The sequence below is a fragment of the Phascolarctos cinereus genome, unplaced genomic scaffold, assembly GCF_003287225.1.
Source record: "Phascolarctos cinereus isolate Bilbo 61053 unplaced genomic scaffold, phaCin_HiC Scaffold_4;HRSCAF=312, whole genome shotgun sequence".
Classification (NCBI taxonomy): domain Eukaryota; kingdom Metazoa; phylum Chordata; class Mammalia; order Diprotodontia; family Phascolarctidae; genus Phascolarctos; species Phascolarctos cinereus.
In genome coordinates, this window is record NW_027555847.1 from 311435138 (window position 1) to 311452781 (window position 17644).

Genomic DNA, 17644 nt, shown 5'->3' on the forward strand with positions numbered 1-17644 from the left:
ATTTCTGATTAGCAATTGCTATTATTATCCCACCTGAAATACCATACATACTTTCTAAATCCTTTATGAAGAAAATTAACTTTGCTAAAACTATTTTAAGGCAAAAGGTATTTTACACTTTATTAGGTACCATATATAGAAACAATAATTAAAATGTATAGCTAATTTCCACTTATATGTGTTTAAATGTTCTATTATTAGAATAGATTATTATAAAGTGACAATTCTTAGGTATAGACTCCATACCTCCACTATTAGAGATGAAGTACTTGTCTGAGTGGCATTTTTTAAAACCATTTCTACTACTCTTCTCAACTAGAAAGAATAATTGCTACTAAGATAAAGCTAGACTCACATTTCGTCAATCCTTTATTTTCAGTCAGAACCTATTAGAAGGCAAACCAGCTCAGAAGAGCAAATGTCACCCCTATCTTTGGTCTCTGGCCTCTAAAGACAAAATTAATAAAGTCAACTCTAGTAATTGCATTATTTATCCTGATCATTATCTACTGTACTGTCTTGGGGAAGGAGGTGGGGAGGGAGAAGGAAAAAAATTTAAACTCAAAAGCTTATGGAAGTGATTGTTGATAATTCAAAATAAATTAATTTAAAAAATAAAAAGAGTAAAAAAAAATCTACTGTAACTCAGACAGACAACACTACCATTCTACACACTGGCATAAAAATTGGTTACTGTCCCTTTCCACAATTGGACAATACAACCTATAACCCTCAATTATTTCTGTCGGTTAATGAAAAATAAGATGAGATAATGAAACAGATAACAGAGAATTTATTTATGCTTGGCACTAAAATGTCTCGTGCATTTTGGTGGTCGGACCAGAAAAGTACAGCAGAAATATTGTCTCCTAGTCCTACATATGATTCTATTAACATAAGAATAATATTCATCTAACACTTTGAGGTTTACAAAATATGTTATTTTATTTGACCCTCACAACAACCAAGTGAGGTAGGCGCTATTGTTATCTCCATTTTACAGTCAACAAACTGAGGCAAAGAGAGATTAAGTGAATTGCCTTGTTCACCCAGCTAGTAAGTGTGTGAGGCAGGATTCAAATTTGGATCTTCCTAACTCTAAATCTAGCACTATATACCCTGTCTGCTTCTTTATACCCTAGCAACCCTGTCCTCCATCATCAATGGAGCCAGAGGATGGGAATTCCAATCACCTGTACCTCTATGATTACAAAGTCAAACCTCCTAGGCTCCTAATCCCTATGACTGCCCTCAGAAGAAAAGGCTTTTGTTTGCTATTTCTCCCTAGACTCTTGTCCCCATCCAGTTCACTCCTCTTATACCTTCTCCCTGCCTTTCATTCTGTCCTTTAGAATCCAACTCTAACATTAACAAATTCCCCTTCATCCCAGATCTCTTCTTTCCAACACCCACTTTCTCTCTTCTTATGATAATGGAAATCTGGCTTTCTCCTGAAGATATCCCATCTCTGACCACAGTTCTCAAATGCTGACTTCTCTCATTCTCAGTCTACCCCCAACCCTGAGAACACACTGGTCCAGGAGGAGGATTAGGTATTATTCCTAACTCCCCCTGCCCTCAATGACACCATCACTCAGCGATCTCACTTGCTTTGAGGTTCACTCTGTCTGCATCACTCAGCCACACTCCTCGTGACTATACTCTTACAACTTCTAGGTCTTACTCTCTCTTTTCTCAAGGAAGTCAGCACCTGACTAATAGTCTTCCCTTCTCACATCACCGCCATCATAACTGACAGCTTCAAAATACATTTAGATGGCCTTTGAAAACACCTTGGCCTCCCATTTAACAACCTTTTCAATTCCCATCACCTACATCTTCAGTCTACATCAAGAGCCCATAATATGGCCTAGATCTCACCATCAGCCATAACTAGGCTATCTATTTGACTCTACTTACACTTTCCAGCGTCCCTATCTTCCTTAAAGACATAGGTCAGGCATGTCTTCTGGGTGAAGTCTTTCATGACCTCCCCAACTGCTATGGTCCTCTCTCCCAAACTACTTTTTGGATGTTTATCTATCAACTTTTATATTTATCCTGTATATATTTTTATATAAGCTATTCCAAAAGTCTCAGTACAACTTTAAGTTTTTAATAAATATTATTTAAATTCCAAGACTTCTGGGATACCCTGTAGGTACTTTTTGTCTCTCCCATTAGAAAGTAAGCTCACTGCAAGTAGAGATGGTTTCCATCCTTTGTATTTGTATCCTCAGTGCCCAGCACAGTACCTGGTATGTAACAGGAGACTAATAAATATTTTTTATTGATTAATGTTACAATTCTCACCCCTACCCTCAGCAGAGCGTAAACTCCTTGAGGGTATGAGCCAGGAGGACTGGCCCCTTCAGTGAACCTTAAAAGGAGTGATTCCATCATCTACCTCTCTATTCCTTCTCTCTGGAACAGAGAGCAAAACAGAAAACCTTGAATCTCAGGGCAGCTAGATGGTGAAAGGGATAGAACATTTGCTCTGGGGTCAAGAGGACCTGAGTTCAAATCCAGCCTCAGACACTTACTAGCTGCATGACCCTGGGCAAGTCAGTTAACAAAGAAGGAAGGAAGAAGGATCTCTATTATGTTAGGAAGATGGTAACAAAAGGTGACTCTCTAAGTCTTGTCCACTACTTCTGAGTTAGCTTCTAGGATCCAAGTCTGTTTAGCTCTCCCCTCTTAAGAGCTGGAAGGAAGTAATAAGCAGATGTAAATTAACCTACTTAAGCCACTATCTATTGACTGGTCATGGATACTTGGACCATGAAGTCCACTCCAGCAGCTTGCCATCCCACTTAACAATCCAGTTGTCTGACCTGCTTCTGCCAGCTTGTTCCTCCCACACCACTGGTCTTCCAGAAACCCACACTCTCCGTTCCTTGGCAAATTAATCCACATATCTTTGCAGGCCTTAGGACCCAGCCTAGTTATCAGAACCCATATATTTCTTATATGAAAATCTACTGTCCCCTTTTCCAATGTCCAAGAACAAACTCCCTACCTTCCCTGGTCACTACTCCAATATGTGTTGTCTTCTCCTGCTATGTATGGGAAGCTTTTTGAAGAAATAAGCTACCTCCTTTTAAATATCTGTACCTCAAGCACTTAGCACAATGTTAGGCACTTAGTATGCACTTAATAAATACTTTTTCATGTATTTTTACCTATTCATTGCTTCTTGCCCCAGTACTTTAGCACAGTGACTTAAGCATAGTAAGCACTTAATAAATGTTTGTTGAATTAAATATATCCTCCAAATAGCTAGAATACAGATGGAAACTAAAAAGTAAGTGAAAAAGACACCTGGATAGCATAGCTGTCGCAAAGGCCATTTTGTTCCAGGGGAGCAGCAAGGCCAAACCTGGGTTTACAACCAGACAACAATAAGGCACCAGATAAAATCAGAACAGATTTCCATCAGTGATAAGTAATGATGTTGGTACATGATGCCATGCTCTGACAATAAGTAACATCAGAGAGGAGACAAAAGAAGTATATAAAGCAGAAAGGAGAAAAGCACAGCAGTCTAGGGACATTTGTCAAGAGGACAAATAACCAACATATCTCACTTGCTAGCATTTATATGGTGCTTTAGTGTTTGCAAGGCGAAGCCAGATTGCACAATGGTTAGTGCTGGGCCTAGAGTCAGGAAGACTCATCTTCCTGAGTTCAAATCTGGCCTCAGATACTTCCTAGCTGTGACCCTGGACAAACCCTGTTTGCCTCAGTTTCCTCATCTGTAAATTGAGCTGGAGAAGGAAATGGCAAACTACTCCAGTATCTTTGCCAAGAAAACCCCAAAATGGCATCGCAAAGAGTCAGACGCAACTGAAATGTCTAAACATCAAAATCAAACTTAAGGTTTGCAAAGCACTTTACAAATATCTCCTTTGATCCTCATAACAACCCTGGGGGATAGGTGCTAGTATCTTCCCCATTTTACAGATGAGGAAACTGAGGCAGACCGCAGCTAAATGACTTGCCTGCAGACACATAGCTAGATAATGTCTGAAGCTGTATTTGAATTTAAGTCTTACTGACTCCAGGTCCAATACTGTATGCACATTGTACCATGTAGCTGTCTAGCACCTGAATATATTACAGAAGATCAAGATAAAAAATGTTCAAAATGATAACTCTAAGTCATCAATAGAAAGTTAAAATATGTTCAGTAAACACTGCTTAAGAAGGAAGAAGAATACACTACAGATTTTAAGAAGATAATCCATTAGGGATATCTAAAATCCTTTCAGGAATGGGTTAGACTAGATAGCTGCTGAGATCTATTCCAATTCTCTAGCTCTGTGAAAGTTTCAAAAGGCTTGAAAGGAATAAGCTTCACTTATCCAGAAAATACACTTCTGTGGAATGCTTCATTCCCCAACAATGTTGGATTAATGGGGAGTCATTCTACTATATGTGTAAAATGTAGAAATGTGAAAGGGAAAATACTGTTGTGACAAAAGGGTCTCATTGAGTGCTTCACATCTTGATAAAGTAAATTCAGAAAAGCCTTAGTGGAAAGAGCAGGATTTCAGAAGCCATTTCAATAACTCAGCAAAATAACCATTCCAAAACAAAGCAAGCAAAACCCCAACTGGAGTACAAAATACTGGGTGCAAAAATTAAGTATTCTTTGAAATGACTGAAGATTTACTGCTGATACAATCAAGTATTTCAGGTCTTCTAAACCAACAAACCTTCAAACCAAGGTTTTAACAAAGGAATTTAAGGATTATTTCAGGCGTAATCCAATGTAACCTTATTTCACAGGAAATTTACCTGAAAAAGAAAAATCTATTTAATTTGTTCAATCTTTCAGATAATGAACCATGGAAGAAATTTAGTGTTATCAGAACCCTGGGCTTTTCTCATTGCAGCGGAAGATTTTACTAAGTAACTAGTGAGGGCCACCTAATGTTGGAGCACCTCAATTACACAATAGCAGTTATGCTCACACAGGCAATAATCCGTATTGACAAGGATGAACAAAGGGATCTTTCTCATTTTATATGTTAATACTTCATGAACTAAATTAATTTTATAAAAGTAAACACAAATGACATTTTAAAGATTATATTCCACAAATTTACTTTATTTTCAGATAAAGATATAAGCTATATTCAACCCCCATAAGGCACAGGGTACATCAATGTCATTCTTTCTAAATAACAAGTAACCAGGCATTTGAATTCTAAATAAGAATCAAGATTCTGCCTTTAGATCAGAAATCAATCACATGAAGACATTTCCCCAAGCAGCAAAATTATGCTAAGAAAATTTCTCATTGCGATGAAATCTCAGTAACACAAGCCAAGTGGGGGGGGGGGGAATTAGCACAACCCATTATTTGGGATATGATTGTAAAAGATACATAACAGAGAGTTAGTATGGCACTGCAGACAGGGTGCTAGAATTGGAATCAGGACACCTGTGTCCAAATCCAGCCTTAGATACTAACTGCTTTGATGACCACAGGCAAGTCACTTAATTACTCAAAAACTCAGTTTCCGAAAATTGTTATTGTTATTGTAAGCAAAGTCTTTGAAATTGAAGCTTCCTTCAAGAAAGTTTGACTACTTGAAATCTTCCCTAATCTTCTAGCTGTCTGCCATTTCTCCCTCAAACTATCTTCTATTTTCTTATCATACTACATGTGGTACCACCCTCCTGCCACCCCAGAAAATATATTCTTGAAGGGAAATAGACTTTTTTGTGTCTATGTCCTCATAACCTAGCACAGAGTGGATCCATAATGGGCACTTAATAAATGTTTGTTAAATTAATTATAAATGTGAGTAATCAGTGTTATAATTTGCACATTTTTCTACTTTATTCCACTAGCTTTTAACTGGTATCCAAAAGCACTGATCTATGATTTGGATTTTAGACAGATTTTTAAAAATTCATAAAGCATATATTAGGTGCTTACTAGCAAGATGGTTTTGTATTAAAAATATTTTTATTGCATGTTTCTAGTGTGTGAGGTACAACAGTAAATGGTGTATATTGTGAAAGGTGCCATGGGGAGACAAAAATCACGGAAGAGAGGCAGCTAGGTGGTACAGGGGATAGAGCACTGGCCCTGGAGTCAGGAGGGCCTGAGTTCAAATCTGGCCTCAGACACTTGATACTTACTAGCTATGTGATCTTGGGCAAGTCACTTAACCGCATTGCTAGCCCCTCCCCAAAAACAGAAAATCATGGAAAAGCCAAGTCTTACCCTTCATAATCTAACTGGAGAGGGAGAAGGGAGCTGCCCCTGACAAGTTAAGGTGAAATCTTCCCTATTAGAGCAGAATGACTCAAATGTAGAGTTCCAAGGTCCACTGACAGGGAAATGAGGATGATCTAACAGCAGAAGGCATAGTATAGAGGTGGCCAGAAAGAATTGATAGTGTCCATCTATAGAATCTGCGACCAATTTATTTGCATCAAACTTATAAAGCATTACCCTAAAGGTTTGCACAGTACTATGGTGACCTTACACTGACCTGACCCAGGCAAACCCAACGGTGCTGTCCAATTTAGGGACAGTTCCAAGTCTTTCACCAGCCAGTGCTGGAGACTTCTCTGTTGAGTTTGCTTTGCCACAGAGAGTAAAGGTTGCACATCTAGGAAGTAATTCTTGACACAAAATGGGTGTAAGCTGATTTAACAGGAAAACATGGGAAGATATTAAAAGGAGGGTTTTCTCCCATCTGCAGTTTTCTATGTAGCTGGGAGGAGTCAGGTAGAGAAAACTATTGTTAATCTTTCCACTAACTTTTTCTTCCTGTGAATTACCCCTAATACCTCAATCTCCAGAAAACCAGAGAAGTTATTTAATAACTCAAAAACAATGACCTTACATGAGCTCCACAATGTTTTTAATATAAGTTCCTAAAGAGAACACAGGAGACAGCTGGGTTCCTCAATTACTGTTCTAATTAATGTTTTGTTTGATAAGCAGATAAGGATTTAGAAACCCATTAAATTTGATGAAAATGGACTTGTCAGTTTTCCAACTAATTCTTTTAGGCTTTCATGGAAGCCTTGCAAGAATGTTAAATTCACAGTTTTGCAATTTGTATATTAAACATTCACATACAAATGTTTTTCACAAATTGGTTAGAGTTATGAAACCTCATATCTGTTATTTCCCTGTAATTCTTAATTAAGGAGGTCTGTGTGGTAAATCTAAATCTACATATCTTTGAAATGAAAGTCTATTTAGTAACACTGGAGTTATAATGAACAATATCCTGCCAGTAATTTTATCCAACAAAATCTTAACATTCTCTGCATTAAAAAAAAAAAGACCAACTGTTTGCAGGCCCAGTTTTGCCAGCCTGAGAAAAGAAATTCACAGTTTGAAAATACATCCTGACAGTACAATTTCAGTCAAACAGACAAAGTCAATTGATAACTCTTTATTTTTTGGTTGCTCTAGAGATCAAGATAAAGAAAAGCAGTGGAAAAACTTGAGCTCTGAAACATTAAGAAAAATTACCTGAAGTCTTCAGTCCTCCTGGAACTAAAAAGAGTTTAAAAACTTGACATCACATTTGGCATTACATAGACAGCTGTGAGTGTGGGAAAAGTACAGAACTCTAAGAGTTAAGAGATTCAAGTGGAAATTCCATTTCAGACATATACAAGCTGTGAAACTGTGTACAAGTCACTTCCCCTCTCTGAGATCTCAGTTTCCTCATCTGTAAAATGTGGCTAACAACTATTAGATGTCAGAAAGGATGAGGACTGAGGAAAGGTCATAACAATGGCAATTAAGAGATCACTGATGACTTTGGAGAGAGCTGTTTCAGTTGGCTGGATAAGGCTGAAAGCCAGATTGCAGAGGGTTTGGAAGAGAGTGAGAAGAGAGGAAACAGAAGCTCTTTTTCCAAAGAGTTTAGCTGAGAATAGAAGAAGAGATACAGGATGATAACTAGTGAGGTGGTAGGATCAGGTGAGGGATTAAAAATAGAGGACACTGGAGGCAAAGAATCAGAAATTGAGAGAATGCCCATCAATTGGAGAATGGCTGAACAACTGTGGTATGTGGTTGTAACGGAATACTATTGTACTATGAGAAATGATGGGGGCAGCTAGGTGGCACAGTGGATAGCGCACCAGCCCTAAAGTCAGGTGGACCTGAGTTCAAATCCAGCCTCAGACCAAACACTTGACAATTACTAGCTGTGTGACCTGGGCAAGTCACAACCCCAAATGTCTAAAAAAAAAAACAAAAAAAAAGAAATGATGAGCAGGATGCTCTCAGAAAACCTGGAAAAACTTATATGGGCTGATGCAAAGTGAAATGTACTGTGTACAAAGTAACAGCAATATTGTAAGATAATCAGCTGTGAATGACTTAGTTATTCTCAGCAATACAATGATCCAAGACAACTCTGAAAGACTTTTGATGAAAAATGCTCTCCATCCCCACAGAAGGAACTAATGGTGTCAATACAGACTGAAGTACACTTTTCTTAACTTTCTTTATTTTTCTTGAGTTGCTTTTTGTCTGTTTTCTTTCACAACATGACCATTATGGAAATGTTTTACATGAATACACATGTATAACCTATATCAAATTGCTTGCCTTCTCAATGTGGGGGGTGGGGGTAGGGAGGGAAGAAGGGAAAGAATTTGGAGCTCAAAGTTTAAAAAAAAATGAGAGTTAAAAATTGTTTTTACATGCAACTGGGGAAAAATAAAATATTAAATAAACATTAAAAAAAAAAAGGATGGAGGAAGGCAGCACAGAAGGAGCCAGGAAGGACATACTGAATACTTAGAGAGTGGAGATGACTTGAGGAGAAGTCTGTTAAAGAAGATGGGAGGAGATTGTATCAAGGAAAAGGGCTACCTCTTCATCAGAGCCTGAAGGAGAAGACTACATAGAGATGATGTCAGAAGGAAGTGAGATGGAGAGAAAAGGGAGAAGAGGGACTTTTCAGCAAATGGCCAAACATAGGAATGCACTGGTGTTCTTAAGTGTGAAAAGTAGGGAGAAAGAGAAGAGAACAGAAAGAGGAGGCTGAGGATCCGGAAAACAAACCCCTTTTTAATTTTTTTTTTATTTACAGTTTTGCTTAGGGTGGGCCCTGCTAATCTTCAAACCTAATTGGAGTAAACTGACCCTAGGTAGAAGTGCTATTGTCACATATACCTGTAAATGTATTCAGCTCTGTTTCACACACTTCACAGAGGTTTAGGGGTATTTATTTCTTAAACATGGACCTAATTATTAAAAAATGTAATTCCTAGAGGCTTGTTAATCAACAAATCCTCACACTATATTACACTTCCCTTGTTTATAGGGTCTAGTTGCTTTATATATATTGTCTTCCTTCTCCAGCCATATTATGATGGGTAAGACTTGGATCTTCCACTGATTTTGTCTTCTCATGGAACCTTTCACAGTCCATACCGTTTCCTATTGCACCTTGCATGCTATAAACAAGCAACAAAAAAATATTTCTAGTACAAAACCATCTTGCTAAGTATGAGGTCATACTCAGAATGTTTCATATGACAATGACAAAGAAAACAAAATTTATGGAAGCCTTTTATCACTGCAAGATAAGGCCAGAGGAGAAAGGAGAAAAAGAATTGGGATCATCTAGTTTGAAGCAATCATTAAGGCCATTTAATAATGGCCATTCAAAAGTAAGGAGAAGGAAAAGGAAGAAAAAAATCTTTACCCACCTCTACCTAAAGCAAAAAGGAAGCAGCCTGAAATGCAGCAAGAATGACTTATCAGATATAAAGAACTACTTGATAATAACGAAGGATAATCTTTGAAATAGGTTAATTAAAATCCTACTGATTATGAAATCTTTAAATTTTCCCTTGGAGTTTCTGAATAGAAGAGATGCCCATATATCATGTAATACTCAAAAACAATAATCTGTATCTGCAGGATATTAGAAAGATTATATCAGGTTAATAGAAAGATGATACAAAAGCCTTTTAGAGATCTATTGCTGTTGGCCTATTCTTCTCTAATAGGCTAACTCTGCCCTACCCATTCCCCCTAACTGGAACCTCTCCTTGTGAAATCTGGGCACCTTCCATGCTAGAAACTTACATCTCCCAAGCAAACTCATTAATTGACAAGCACTTAACTGTGATTTCAAGAGTGAGAAACCAATCAGACAGCAGAAAGACCTCACCCCCTCCTACAAAACACCTGGCCTTCTTTGGCAACTCTGATCTGCCTCTATGCATCGAGTGAAGAAAAGAGGAGTTCCAAGAAAGTGGGCTTTCTTCCCTTCTTGCCATGGCCTGAAGACTATCTGACAGAGGCTCTGGAAACCTGGAAACCTCTTTGCTTATAATTCCTCCTTAAACTTCCATATTCTGTTTTGGAAGGTCAGATATTCCCCAGGTTAAGGGGGAGATGCTGCTCTAGTGTCCTCTTCATTGTTCCTTTCTCCTCCATTTGCTACCAGCCTTAGGTGTCTCCAAATACACAGTCTTCTCAAATAAAAGGGCTTATTGTTTTTAAGCTTTGGATTATTGATTTAATATTTCTGTAATGCTCCTTTACAATACCAGCTACAGACTACCCCCAAGGTCTCATCTAGTCAAGTATTTCTATGATTCTACAACTATTGGCTTACAATGACCAAAAAAAAGAAAAGGAAAAAATTTTGGTGGTAAAACAAAAGCCTCCCCATACACCAAAATATTTGTAGCAGCATTTTTTTTTAAGTAGCAAAGAACTGGAAACAAAATAGATATCTATCAACTGGGTAATAGCTAAACAAAGTGTGGTATGGGAATGTAACATAATATTTATTACATTTTAAGAAACAACACATAAGATAAATACAAAAATGCACAGGAAAACGTTGATCCCTTCTCCCCTGCAGCCTTCTCACCCTGGAGCATCCCTCCACTCTGAAAGCCCCCTTCCCTTGTTGATGAGTTTCTCCCAGAATGTCCATTTTGAGGAAGGACCAAGGCCAGCCATCCTCATGCCTCTCCTGGCTCTGCTTCTGACTCTGCAGACCTCACTACACCGTCTCTATGTAGATGCCTTCCTTCTCTTATCTTTTCAGGTCCCTTTTGGGTAATGTCTTCCCCCGTTAGAATGTAAGCTCCTCGAGGAAAGACACTGTCCTCCTTTTTTCATGTATTTGTATCCCCAGCACTTACCACAATGTTTAAAATTTAAAAAATGCTTGTTGGCTTGTTGTTGACTTACATAAACTTACTGACTTGTACAAACTGATAATAGGTGAAGCAGACTCAGGAAAACAATATACACTATAACTATAACCATGTAAATGGAAAGCAGAACAATAAACAAAGGATATATATTTTGCAGAATACCGCAAAATTACAATATTTAAGATTGGCCCCAAAGAAAAGAATGAGAAGGTAGGGCAGCTAGGTGGCACAGTGGATAGAGCACCAGCTCTGAAGTCAGGAGGACCTGAGTTCAAATCCAGTGTCAGACCAGATACTTGACACTTACTAGCTGTGTGACCCTGGGCAAGTCACTTAACCCCAACTGCCTCACAAAAAAAAAAAAAGAATGAGAAGGCACTTTCATTCAATCCCTTATAGAGATGGTAATTATGGGTATGGAACACTGCATATGATGTCAGACTTTTTCCAATATATTGGTAAGTTTTTCTGAAATAGGTTTTTTTTTCCCATCTATTTTATTCTTTGTTTTAAGAGATGGTTCTCTTGGTGCAGAAGGGAGAGAGAGAAATATTAGGAAATTTAGTTGATTTTAAAAAGATGATAATATTAAAACTTTGAAACTAAAAAAGTTTTTTTTTAGTGAGACCTTAAGAAATCAATATACAAAGAATTCTTCCAAAGCCAATGGCAAAGTATGAAAATATAGGTAAGTTTTTAAGTTCAAATTTAAATAAGTGGTTTTGAACTATTCCATGTCTATTTGTAGCTCACAATTTTCTGAACAAATGAGTGTGACACAAATTTGTGTGCAAATTCTTGTAAATCACATGCATTTTTAGTGTAGGGTTCCTATTCATATTTCGTGATCAAAGGGAATGCATGGGACAAAGGAATGTATAGCATTTATTAAGCTCCTACTCTGTTCCGTTGGGCATTCTGCTAGGTACAATAATAACCTAAAATATACCATCTATTTATACACCAATTCAAAGTATTAGTTTATATTTTATTAGCTATTATTTTATAAAAACTTGATGAAAAGATCATCTTAATACATTGTACATCAGAAACCTAGTGAATCTTTCCTGCAGATCACAAGATATTTTCTTAAGTAACAAAGCCACAAAATCATTATGTAACATTCTAACTTCCCCTGAGGGAAAATAGGAGTCACCACTCTTCCCTGAGCACTCTACGGTGTTACATAATCCTGAACACTGAACATTAAACCTTTCTTCAATTACCATATCATCTCTTTGTATATGTTCACAAGCATTGTTTTTTAAGTGATCTAACAATCAAAACAGCAACACTCCAACACAGATTAGGTCCATTAGCAAGCTCATGACTGCTTCACATTGCCACAGATAGCTTTCTGAAATAACACTGTAAGGTACTGCCCCATTCTTATGTGGGCATTTCATTTGCTGAAAGGGACACAATAGGGATGTTTTATGTAAAAAACACTGAGAAAAGCAGTTTGAGGAGAAACACTGACTGTTCTGAAAGAAAAGTAGCCCCTCAGATAAATGTTTTAAAAGAACCTGAGAGAGAGCAGCTGTTAGAAGGAAAGATGCTGCACTGAATGATGGTAGAAGTATTGTCTGTGCATCGTTTGCTAGCAGCTAATGTGAATATGACTGTTTTCAAGCCATTGAATGTTATTGCTGGGGGCAGCTAGGTGCCACAGTGGATAGAGCACTGGCCCTGGACTCAGGAGGACCTGAGTTCAAATCTGGTCTCAGACACATAACACTTACTAGCTGTGTGACCCTGGGCAAGTCACTTAATCCCACTGCCTAGCAAAAAAAAAAATCAAAAGGATGAAGAAATAGAAGAAAATGTAAAGTATCTCACAGATTACATGATATCAAATCAAAGTATATCTTATCTCAAAAACAACTGAAAACAAATTGAAGAAAAAATACTAAAGAATCATTGGACTATTTCAGTACCATGACCAAAAAAAAAAGAACCTAGGTACCCCATTTCAAGAAATCTTAAAAGAAAACTGCCCAGATCTTTTAGAATCAGAAGGCAAAGTAGAAATAGAAAAACAAATCTTTTGGTCACCTCCAGAAAGAAATCCCAAAATGAAAACTCCAAGGAACAACATAGCCAAAATCCATATCTTCCAGGTCAAAGATAAAATACTATAAGCAGCCAGAAAGAAAGAATTCAAGCACCAAAGAGCTACAGTCAAGATCATACATGCTTTAGCAACCACAACTAGAAAGAAGTGGAGAACTTGGAATATGATAGTCCAGAAGGCAAAGGATATGTGCTTACAGCCAAGAATAACTTGCCAGCAAAACTGAGTATAATACTACTGGGAGGGATGAATGAATCTTTAATGAATTAAAGGATTTCCAAGCATTCCTGATGAAAAAGAACCAGAGGAGTTCAAACACAGGAGTGAACATAAAAAAGGTAAATATGAATAAACAATAATAAAGGACTGAACAAGGATAAACTGCTTACATTCAAATACAGGGAGATGATACATATGTCCCCTATCATCATCAGGGTTCATAGAGGAATTCTAATTGCACAAAGCCTGGGAGTTGTTCTCTTGTCTTGATGATCTCAAGAAAAAAATGGAAAGAGAAGGGAAGAGAAATGTACTGGTGGAAGTGGGGAAAAAAAGTTAGGGAAAGTTATTTTAAATAATCAGGGTATATAAGTAGATAGCTATACAAACAAGGAGGAGTGGAGAGGAACAGCTGAAGCTTGAATATTACTCTCATCTGAATTGGTCAAAAAAGGGAAGAACACATACACGCAGAGTCAGGCACTAAAATACATTCCACTCAACAGGGAAATTGGTGATGAAGGGGGAGGGGAATTAAAGGAAAGTTAAATTAAAGAAGGGATTAGTCATGAGCTAAACAAACTCTAATAAAGTCTAAAATATTTATAACTCTTCTTGAGATGGGGTGCCTATAAACTGGGGAATGGATAAATAAATTAGGGTATATAAATGTGACAGAACACTATTGTACTAAGGACTAATGAGGAAACATGCTATCTACCTCCTGATAAAAAGGTGAAGGACTCAGAACGCAGAATGAGACCAAAAAAATTTATTTGGATATGGCCAATGTACAAATTTGTTTTAATTGACTATACATGTTTGTAACAGACTTTGCTTTTCTTATGTTCACAGTCGGGGCGAGGGAGTCATGGTAGGGGTAGAGAAAGAAGGTAGAACTTCACTGATGAAAAAAATAAAATATTCAAAAGAAAATAGTTTACTCTGTTATTCTGACTGATTTGTGAAAACAGGAAGCATACAGGCTGGGGCTCAGAGGCTGTATTTGTGAAAGTAAACATGTATTTCTCCCACACTTATTTACCCTAGAATCCTGAGAGTGAGTTGTAGCAACAAGCATAGCTGACCTCTCTTTCTAGAAAACACCCTAGGCTTACCAGTGTGAATGCAGGTTGAGATGAATCAGCCCTGAGAGAGAGTTCCTGACCTAAAGAAGCTTACATTTTACTGGAGAGATCTAGCATTCTACTGGCCTGGCATTGGGCAAATAAGTCATTTCTCATTCTTGGACTTCAGTTTCCTCATTTATAAAAGAAGGCAGAACTAGATGGCTTCCAAGTTCCTTTCTAGCCTTAACTCTAGGATCCTAGTTATACAGACAGGTAAGTTATGAGGTAATTAGAGGAGAAAGTATGTTACAAATATATATTTTCTTTGACAATAAGCATATGCATGTTTGAAGCATTATAGTTTTATTACTGTAGGGATTCAAAACCATCACAATCATGCACACAATGATTTTGGTGTAAATGTAGTGATTACAGCAAACTCTGACCACATCTAAGCCACAAACATGTTCTTAACCTGTCATCAAACTGTTTCTAAACTGCCACAAGGGTCCAACATCTGAGGATGAACTGATTGCCAAAGGATGATCTGATCATGCACATACCTTCATTTATGTTCTATATACTGCACTAGAGTAGCTTCCTTATTCCCCCCTCCTTGTTACCTCATCAGCTAAGTAATGACAAGATCAAAAAGTTACACATGTTTGTGTTCTTACAAAACAGTTTACAACAAATTACAATAGCTGGACATTACGAGTCATCTTAAAACCATCAAAAACCATTCTGCAGAAATAAACCTTCTATTGGCTCTCACTAGAGTGTTACGGCTGTTTTCCAATTTAAACACATCCTTTGCTTATGTTAATTTTCTTCCATATGGCAGATTTTCAAATGAACTGATTGGCAACATTGGTCAGCCAATCAGAGGAGATTCTGTCTGAACGCAGCCAGTGTGCTAGTGGTAGAAGAAAAGACAGTCCCATCTGAAGAGACTTTCCTTTAAAGGTTAGTTTATTTATAAACATTGTTTAAAAAAATGAAATAATAAATGCAATTGCACTTTAAAGGTATTTATCATTTAATATGGTGCTCATTATTAGCCAGTTAAAAAAAAGAGTAAATACGTTAATTGTTTAGGTGGCTAAAAAATTTAAATACGAACTTCCATCTCTCAGCAAGTTTGTAAAATTCTCCCACCATTTTCCACCACATATTCTTGTAAGAGCTTTCATTTTATTATTGTTTTAAATCAAAATAGAGAAATAAACTTGATGAGGAACCATTTTTAAAGTTGTATTTGTCTGGTGTTGGGCCAAATAAGGTAAACTTTGATCGAAAAACAGTCCATCATCAAAGTTAATTTTATATATGATTATTATATTGTTAAGTATCTTACAAGTTTTAACTTATTTCATTAAAAATGTTATATATATTCAACAAAATTTATAAAATTAAGGCATTTAATATGAAGTCTTGCTGGATTACTTTTAATTCTCATAGAACTTCCCATATAAAATATTAATAATCATTTTACAATTACTGTTATAATTTTACATTTAAAGTTTTCATAATTATAAGTAATATAACACTTTATATATTATAATTATATAATATAAATTTTAATTTGGAGCTTTGGGGGCATGAGATATCATTGTAGTTATGTAAGCACTTAATGAAAAAAACCTAAAAGAATATAATCAGCAGTATATCAAATTACCCTGGGGGTTCACAACACATTTTTTTGGTTCTTGTTGAAAGGGATTCTAGAAACAAAAGAGGTTGGGAACCACTGTCCTAACTCAACCTACAAAGTAAGCTGTTCCCATTACCCTCCACAGCAAAAGTGACAGCAGAACACACAGGATTTCATTCTGAAAGACAGAATCTCCTTTTGTCTTAATCAATTAATTATCTATGACAAATAAACATTGTTATTTGGAGTATTTCAGGGCAACTCATATAAGTTAATACTTACAGATGGTGTATCAAGTTAGAAACAAATAACAGTAGAATAACAAAGCGTTCTAATACAAAAGGTCTCTTTGAATACTTTTAACAAGTATTTTTCAGTTGCCCCATTGTTTCTGTGGGCAGCTAGGTTGCTTAATAGAGCACTGGGCTTGGAATGGGAAAGATTCATCTTCATGAGTTCAAATCTGGCCTCAGACACTTACTAGCTGTGTGGCCCTCGGCAAGTCACTTAACCCTGTTTGCCTTAGTTCTTCATATGTAAAATGAGCTGGAGAAGGAAATTGCAAACTACTCCAGTACCTTTGCCAAGAAAACCCTAAATGGGATCACAAAGAGTTGGACACAACTGAAATGATTCAACAACAAAACTGTTTCTTCAGAACTAATCAATCAATAAACATTTATTAAGCTCCTACTATGTGCCAGACAATGTTTTAAACTTTGGAAACTACCTCTTAGTTTCACAGGATGATAGATTTAGAGCTGGAAAGGACCTCAGAGGTCACTAAATTTAACTGCTTCATTTTACAGATGAGGAAACTGAGGTCCAAAAGGGTTAAGATAGATTGTCCAGGATTACAAGCACTAGTAAGAGTATGGGGCAGGACTGAACCTGGTTATTACTAACTCCAAGTGCAGTACTCTATCCACTACACCATTTACATTTACAGTCTAAGCAACCAGGAAATAAAAGATCTCAGCAGACTAGAATGACAAGTTAAATCAAATGAGATGAAATGTAATAGCAATAAAAATAATTTCTTACATTTTGGTATTTAAAAAAATCAACTCATAATCATAAGATGGTTGAGATGTGGCAAAAAAAGTAGTTTGTGTGAATGAGATTCGCTGGGTTTGGCAGACTGCAAACTCAAAATGAGTCAAAAGTGAGACACAGCAACTGGAAATAATAATCGAATGGTGAACGACACTAATAGAAATACAGCATCCAGAACAAGGGAGGTAACAGTTCCACTGAATTCTTGCCCTGGTCAGGCCCCATGTGAATTACTGTGTTCAGTTCTGAGAACTACTTTTTATCAAGGACAATTGCAGGTTCAAATGAGACCAAAGAAGGGCAATAATTAAGAGGGCTTAAAATCAGGTCATATGAAACTTGTTGTTTAGCCCGTAAAAGGGAAAACTTGGGGAGATATGCTAGACTGTG

General features: G+C 36.9%; 1 protein-coding gene across 1 annotated transcript in view; it reads right to left on the reverse strand.

The window, feature by feature from the left end:
• MSH3 (mutS homolog 3) overlaps positions 1–17644 on the reverse strand; it is a 204065-nt gene that overhangs the window by 146278 nt on the left and 40143 nt on the right.